The 9,143-nt window shown below is 34.4% G+C and overlaps 1 non-coding gene across 1 annotated transcript; it reads left to right on the plus strand.

Annotated features, from left to right (window-relative positions):
* The first annotated feature begins 8,139 nt into the window (after positions 1–8,139).
* On the plus strand, positions 8,140–8,246 carry LOC128042236 (small nucleolar RNA R71). The gene has a single exon (XR_008197442.1). It is a non-coding gene; the product is annotated as a small nucleolar RNA R71 (small nucleolar RNA).
* The last annotated feature ends 897 nt before the right edge of the window (positions 8,247–9,143 follow it).

A 9,143-nucleotide genomic window follows, 5' to 3' on the forward strand; every position in this document is an offset into this window, starting at 1 on the left:
TTAGGGAATCGTGCTTATAAATATGGAAGAATTGCTTCCAAGGAAGTGGAGACCAAAAGAGAATCACAACAAATTTATAGAAATGTTAAAATAAAACTTTCGTTGAGTGGTAAATTTAATGTTTTGCTAACCCAATTAGCATGGGTTCAAATCTCATCAAATGCATATTTTTATTATTCAAATAAAAAGACTAAAGTACCCTCAAATAATTTAATTTAATTTAAATACGAAGGGACATTAAAGTAATTTCCTTGAGTTCGAATTGGTTGATTGTGACACCAACTCAATAAAGAACTCTGTGCATAGTTTATATATATGAATTATTATAAGGTACATTGGATAGTCTTATTCAAGGGTTGTGTAATTCATCCAAATCTAATGGCATGTTCAAAATTTTTAAGGGTTTGAATAAAAATAAAAACCCTGAAAAATGAGTCTGGGTAAAAGAATTAGGCTCGTTTAAAATATGGGTCGGGCTGGAACACCTCACACCAACACGAATGACAAATCCAAATTTGTGATGTCACGTCATCAAAGAAAATTAAGTTACTATAACACAAATAATTCTTATACATGCATTCATACACCCATTGATTTTATTTCATCAATTTATAGGGTTATAAGGGTTAATTCCAATGTTAGGATTTCATATCCAAACTCAACAGTAAAATTTCAAATTTATATCCCAAGACAGGGGTCTCTGTGTCTTGAGATAGATCATAAATTATTGTGGGATTTTTAGCTTCGAATTTAACATGTCTCGAGACCTTAAAAGTTTTGTTTGTATCGAGACTCAGTGCCCAAATGGTCAAAATCCTACACTTTTAAGTATTTAAAGCCTTAACCAAATGAGCCTAAACATATTCATCCAATCAACGTATCTAAACATGTTTAAATATTTCAAATCTTAACCTCCAATACAACATTACTAAACCAACCAATTTGCACAATCAAACTCACATAATCAAACTTAATCAACTAATAATCAAAAGATAAAATTTAACCATTATAACATTATAGGTCACTTACCAACATTGCCAAAACTAACTTAGGTATCAAGCCAACCAACCAAAGTAAATTTCATATGACCTCAAAACATATAAATACATACAAAATATGATTGTGATGACTTTCGTGCTGAGCTTCAGAATTGGATGTGTAAAACCCCTCACCCGACCAGATTACTGGGTCCGAGTTACAGGATGTTAAATACATTATTGGAATAACTACAAACAAATAATAAGCATTTTACATCATAAAACATGTATTCACAATCAAAACAACTCATATTCATATTAACAATCTTTTTTGGGATTTATACAAGCTTACAAAAGCTCAATTGCTAACTTGAGCTAAAAAAAAGACTAAATTACAATGTTTTCAAAGTTTCCATAATAGGTATCAATACCATATATAGGTACCGATACAATTTTGAGCTTCTATGTTTTACAAAATTGACTTAAAAGCGAAGGTACCAATACTATGCAAAAAGTACTAATACCTTTGTTAAGGTATCCATACCTTATCTTTATATCGATACCATTTTTAGGTTCAATGTTTAAAAATTAAAGAAAAACCACTAATGTATCGATACCTAATTCTAAGGTATTAATGCCTCTCTGAAAAAGTGTCAAAAACTTGAATTTTGGTACCATTTTCATGCCAAGCTAACTCTTTTCCCAAATGGTGCTTAAATGCACATTCAAACTTACATAAACCAACCAAAACATCCATTCTATCATTTTCAAAATCAACCTACCCAATATGCCACAGTTTGGCACCAATTCAAACCAAAACAGTCTACTCCAATTCAACCTACTTCACATGCCTTTAAGTCATTCAATCCTACATTTAGCCATGTCATATTAATCCTTATCCATGCTACTCAAAATCACACACTAAAACACACAAGTTACCGAATATGCATCTTCCCATTTGAACATTAACATCCATAATTCAAAATTTTCCAAGTTTTAAACCAACTAATAGTTCAAACTAACACTTATATGAACTCTTTATATACATGCCATATAACTGAGTCAAAAAGATCAAAAGTCTACCAAGTTGATAATTAGATAGTCTGAGCTTCGAGGTGATCCGATTGTCTTATTTTGCAAATTGACACTACAAGAAAGAAGAAACGATGATATAAGCATTGTGAATGCTTAGTAAGTTCAAATGGAATTTACCTAGCTTACCTTGACATTTACAAAAATTTAAGCTATTGAAATTTTAATGGTATAATACATGGCATCCTTTGGCACCTTACACTTTGATGTTCAAATCAACAATACAACCAATAGGTTAGTTTATTTGCATAACAACACTATGCTACTCAAGTCATAAGTACAAAAAACCATTCAAACCATAATCAATTTGCAAAATAACAACTCAAAACTTGTTCACACGATTCAACCATTTCATTTCCAATTTAAATTACCATTTTCATTTTTGTTACGCCTGGAGAACCTTAGTAAATTGAACTCGGATACATGGGACTAATTTGCTCACAGAGTTGACATATTTGGGTTATTCACAAGAGCTTAAAAGAATCTACAACATATATTAGATCTCAATCTATCGTATTAATCCCTGATCAAACATCAATTTTTTGTTTTTGGGACCCTAATGGCGTGTCATTCGTATCCTAGTTGTGGGCGCTGTAACAGTTCACTCGCGAAAGACTCAATATTCTATTACTATTTGGTGTGTAAATGGAAAATTGAGTATAGAATTTAGTAAGTAAAGTATTATTTCTGGCTAAGTAGAGAACTTTGTGGGATTTGCCATTTGGTGAACTCTATGTTTTGACAAACACTAGGGTTTGGTAGACTCTTCAATTAAGTATTTGCCTAGTCCAGATGTTTTGGGCAAACTTGTTAAGTTTGTAGTTTTGATTAAGTTGTCTTATTTAGTGCTTGGTGACTAAATTAGTTATATTTGGATTTAGTTGAGATTTAGTTAGAACTGAACTAGACTACCGTAAAATGATTAGACTCAAAAATTGTTAAGTGTGTTTAATCACGGGAATCAAAGGTGTTATTGGGATTATCTAATTTCTCCACTAAACTTTGTCTCTGTTGCTTGGTATATAAGAGTATCAGTGGCTAACATGAGACACCTTTACATATTCTTTCTTGAATTTCTCTGTAAGTCTCTGAAAAACCTAAGTTTAGAATAACTTCATCAAGGGAAAGGTACAAACTATTTAGATAACGTCTACATTAGTACTAGCTTACTAGTAATTTTGGGTGAACCCTTCAGTTATTATCGAAGTAATCTACGTGTTTATTGTACTACATGCATAGATGTTAGAATTGTTTGTAAGGAAGGAAACTTCCTGATTCTGGATTTTGTGATATCGATCCTTACATGTATGTTAAGTTTTGATAGATTAATTATCTGATAATAATAATTATCTTTCTTTTAGCTAAAGAAGCTAACAAGGGTCCCAATGATAAGGGCAAAGGACCTGCTGTGTAGATTTGTACTAGAGTTTCTGGTGAGTTCCTTTTTATCTTTTAAATTCCTTTGTTATATAAATTCTGTGAGATAAGTAATCTTCCTTAGTAATGTATGAATGATAAATGTGTGGGTAATAGTTGTTTAGTGTTGTCAGTCTGAGTTCAGTCAGTCAGTATTATGAAGTAAACAGCATCTTTCATGCTTAAGCCAGTACCAATAGTTTGTGATATGTGAGATATGATCTGTGGTGGTAGAGAATGGGGCATATGTTTGTGATGCCTTTAGTAGGGCAACTATATTACAAACAAGATTGACAGATCACGAGAAAACATATTATTCTGAATGAAAATGATATGAGGAGTTAAGGAGGAGTATGTATGTGAATGAGACTGTCTGATATTCTTCTGACTCTAATTTTTGGGTATGTGGTGGCTGACATGAAGATGAGTTGTCTACATTGGGTTAAGTTGGCATATTGTATCTATCCATGTGTTTTGTAAATTGGTGTATAAGTCTGTCTGTGTTCTATGAATGCCATTGGGTGTATTATGATCATTATGTGTAACTCTTTCTAAAAGGTTTGGTATTATCATGAGAAATAGTGTGTATGATTTCTCTTTACCTTTCGAACTCACTAAGTTCGTATAAACTTACTTTGTTATATTTTCCTTCTAAAGCGTGCTAATTGAAGGGACGCTTTTTGTTTAAGGGACTACGCTAGAGAACTGTTGCTATTGTGAGCTGTCTGTTTTGTCCTGTATCATGCATGACCTTGTAGGGGTGGTGTGTAGATGTATTTTTTAAACAAATTTTTATAGCGATCTATTATTTTGTCACGACATTGTTTTTATGAGAATCTTATTAAATTTTATGCTTGGATTTGAATTATTATAAATTGTTTCACGAAATTACTTATTTGAACTTATTCGCCAAATAGGTTGAACACTGTTTTAAACTATCAATGATGTACATTAAAACCTTTGTAAAGTAATAGCTCATCACACATTTTATACTCATAAATTTGTAAAATTTTACAAAGTTTCCACTAAATAATTTGTTAAAATTAGTATGATTTTAAATTCTGAATGATGCATTATAAGTTTGGTATCAAAGGTCAAGGTTGAGTCGATTCTTGGAAAATCGAAGGTTGTGTCATGTCTCATCATGCATGATACACCTCTGGCTTAGTCCTGTAATTTGAACTAATTTGATTTTTATTGTAGTGTTGACAAAATGTCCGAAGGATCTAAAGAAGCAATTGGTGAGGAAATTGAAAACTGTGTGCCTCCTGCTCAAGAGCAAACTCCCACAACCAATTTGGGTGTTGCCCTTGGGAATAATTTTCAAAACATCTTCTTCATAATGATAAGCCAAATTCTTGATCAATTTTTGGGGACTATTCAAGCACCCTAACCTCAACAGCCTCAGCAACCACAACCAGAAGTGGTACGACCAGCACCACCTATACCACTAGTACCAGTTGTAACTCCATCTAAGGGAGATCTTATCCAGGAGATTAGAAAGAAATGTGCTAATGAATTTTTGGGTGATAAGGATGATGCTCCCACTATAGCTGAGAAGTGGTTATCACGAGTTTGCTGAGTGATTAAAGAACTGAAGTACATGCCAAAAGATAGCCTTTTGTGTCCAATCTCTTTATTGGAAGGAAAAGCCTATCAATGGTGGGAGACATTGACCAGTGTAACCCTTAAGGAGATGATTGATTAGGAGTTCTTTTTAGAAAAAATTAGAGAAAGATATGTGAATCAAATGTATGTAGAACAGATGAAAAAGAAATTTTTGTATCTTGAGTAGGGAAGAATCCCTGTAATGCAGTATGAACGATAGTTTGTTAAACTTAATCGTTATGTCAAGAATATGTTCCAAACAAAGAAAGAGATGTGTGACAAATTTGAATAGGTGTGAGAGATGAGATTCGTGTTTTGGTAGCAGCCTCAGAATGTAAAAGCTTAGCATTCATAACCAAGGCTCACAAAATGGAAATAATTATTCAAGATAGAAGTAGAATTTTTGAAAGAGAAAGAATGAATCATGGAATGTCTAGTCCTCCACCTTCAACAAATTTCAAGAGGTCGAGAGAAAAGACTTTTTCAACATCAAGAAGGGAATTATAGCCTATGAGTTTCAAGCATGATGGAAATAGTAGAAAGGCTATTTCGATTGCAAGTTCTGGTGGATCTAGAATAATGAGAAATTCTAACTATGAGCACAGTGGAAGAAGTTATGGAGGAGAATGCTAGAGGCATTCTGAAGCATGATTTGGATGTGGATCATTGGATCATCAGGTTAAGTATTGTCCCTCCAAAGTACAAGTAAGTACATAATAGTCTGTTCGTGACCCCTAAAAGTTTCAACAAGAGGCTAGATCTGGCGTACCAACAAAATCTAGCTCAGTTCAGGGAACTCCAAGGAAAAGCTACACTAAGCCCAGTTCTGGAGTATGGCAAAAGAAGATGTTGATTTGTCAGAAGTCATAACGGGTAAATTTTCTTTCTTTGGAAACAATATTTATGCATTCATAGATCCAGGATCAACTCATTCTTATATATGTACTAAAGTTATAGAGGGTCTGATTCTTGAGGTTGTGTATTCTGAGAAGAATGTGTTAGTGCTAATCCTCTAGATCAAAGTAAAATGGTGAATAGAGTAATTAAAGATTGTCTGTTGGTATTTGGCGAGTATACTTTCCTGGCGGACTTGTTGCCATAGATTTTCCATGAGTTTAATGTTATTATTGGATTAAACTGGTTAACTAGACATAATGTTGTGATGGATTATCGTGCTAGAGTCATGCGTTTATTAACTATAAGAGGTAGGAAGCATTAATGCCTAACGTACAGACTAGTTTGGTGAGTAGAATAATTTTTGTTGCATCCGCCAAAAAATTGTTAGTTAACGGTGCAGATGCTTACTTAGCATACATTATGGGTTCATTTGAATTGAGAAAGGACATTAGTCAAGTTCCAGTTGTAAGAGATTTTTTAGATTTGTTTCCAGGAGAGCTACCAATGATGCCACCTGATAGATAAATAGAGTTTTTAATTGAATTGGAACCTGGTACAATGTCTATCCGTTGTACTCCTTATAGAATGGCACCACTAGAACTGGAAAAGCTTAAGGCACAGTTGCAAGATCTGTTAAATAAGGGATTTATACGACAATGTGTTTCACCATGGAGTGCGCTAATTTTGTTTGTGAAGAAGAAATATGGGACAATTCGAGATATGCAAAAGATCGATCCGCTAGCTGAAGCGTCACAGTTGTATGTCTTACTTCACCTATCCCTAACATCTTGAAAATAGACTTAGGCATCAAGTTGATACTCGCTCCTAAGTCACACAAAGCTTTACCATAGTAAGATTCACCAATGTTACAGGGTATAGTAAATCTTCCTGGGTCTTTCAGTTTCGGTGGCAATTTGTTCTGCAGGAATGCACAGCACTTCTTTATCAAGGAAACAGTCTCATACTCACTCAATCTTTTCTTCTAGGACAGTATATCCTTCATAAACTTCACATAATTCGACATTTGTTCTAAAGCCTTCACCAACAGAATATTGATGTGTAACTGCTTCAGAGCATCCAAAAACCTCTTGAATTGCACCTCCTATTTCTGCTTGTTTTGCTGCAACCTTTGTGGATATAAAGGTGATGGAACTTTCGGTTGAACTGGACAACCTTTCTGAGTAGGTAAATTTGCATCCAAAGAAGATGTTAAAATATCTGAATTCACTAAGTCAGGGTTTACCTTGTCAGACTTTGCAGATTCTGATTCCTTTGGTGTAGGAACTTCAACAGCTGGTTGATTTTTCTCAACGGGCTTATCTTGAACATCAATCCATCGGGGTTCTAGAATTTTGCCACTTCACAATGCCATTTCCTTGATATGTTCTTTACCCAAATTTGTTGGATTCTAAGTGTCGCTAGGCAAGGTTCCTTGCGGTCTATTATGTAGCTCCGTAGCTAACTGACCCATTTGGTTTTTCAAAATTTTCAGTGTTGCTGCTTGGCTTTAGATCAAAGCGTCATTCTTTGCCATGTAAGCTTTCAACAATTTCTCCAAACTGTTTGTGCCTCAGATTGAGGTGGTTTTAGAACTTGTTGATTAAACCCTTGAGATTGGTTGGGCCTTTGCTGCAATAAGTTGTTGTTCGGTCCATTTCCTTGGTTGCTTCAAGAAAAGTTAGGATGATTATGCCATGAAGGATTGTAGAAGTTGGACTGGGCTCCTTGTCCACTCCTATTTTGATATTGGTTCCCCATATAGTACACTAGCTCGAGATTTGTTGGACAATTCTCAAAAGAATGACCTTCCTCACAGTACACACAGGAAACGACTTCAAACGGACTTGGTGGCTGAGCTACAAAATTATTAGTACTATTAGCAGTTAACTTTTTTATCATAAAGGAAATAGACGATACCTAAGCTGATAACGAAGTGGGAGCGTCAAATTTATGAGCTTCGGCTACAAGTATTCCTGAAGCTATTCGATTTGTTGGCCATTGATAGTTATTACTTGCGATCCTCTCTATGATCTCATAAGCCTCACTATAAGACTTAGACAAAATTGCATCATTCGCAGAAGCATCTACCATCAATCTTGTATTTGCATTGAGACCATTATAGAATGTCTCCAACTGGATACAATTAGGAATCCCATGATGAGGACACTTACGAAGTAAATCCTTGAATCGCTCCTAAACCTCATACAAAGACTCATCATCTAATTGTTGGAAAGTTGTGATCTCATTCCTTAACTTAGCATTTTTCCTAGGTGGGAAATACTTAACCAAAAATCTCTCTGCTAATTCTTGCCATGTAGATATGGAACTTGGTGGCAATGAATTGAGCCATGCTCGTGCTCGATCTCGCAACGAGTATGGAAATAACTTCAATCTCAGTGTGTCTTTAGTCACACCGGCTATCTTGAATGAATCATTCACCTCCACAAATAATCGAAGGTGGAGATGTGGATCTTCCGTGGGCATACCACTAAATTGGTCCACCGTTTGTAGCATTTGAAACATTACTGGTTTCAATTAAAACTGGGTTGCCTCAATATCTGGCCTTCTAATTCCTAAGTTTAACTCATTGAACAGTGGCACAGCATATTGTCTGATGCATCGATCCCTATCATCGAAAATGAGGATAAGATTTCATACATGATCGGCTTCATTACCTTGGTCTTGATTTTGATTTCCAAGGTCCATCTCGACTTGTCTTTGAGCTGTTCATTTGCGTCTTCTTTGTCTGAAAGTTCGCTCAATTTGCAGGGTCTACAGGAAGTAAATTGATAATTCGATCTATGCTCATAAACACCTAAAAAGAGAATCACAAAAATTAAAAAAGAATAAGTTAGTAATGCTAGAAATAAATAAAATTGACAATAAATAATTTCACGAAAAAAAATGACTATGGCAACAGTTGACAATTACCGACAACAGCACCAAAAACTTGTAACGCGTAGGTTTGTGCAAGTGTACACAGTCATTATCAAGTAATAAGTAAGTAGCAAGTTATCGTCTCCACAGGGATTGTATTTGTGCTAAGTCACTTAATTTGTAAAATTATATTAACAATTTGGTAAATAAAAACACAGTATTGTTAAGAAGTGGTGATTAAAATATATTAAACTAAATGCAAATTATCCAAAGTAT

Source organism: Gossypium raimondii, chromosome 6 (assembly GCF_025698545.1).
Source record: "Gossypium raimondii isolate GPD5lz chromosome 6, ASM2569854v1, whole genome shotgun sequence".
Taxonomy (NCBI): domain Eukaryota; kingdom Viridiplantae; phylum Streptophyta; class Magnoliopsida; order Malvales; family Malvaceae; genus Gossypium; species Gossypium raimondii.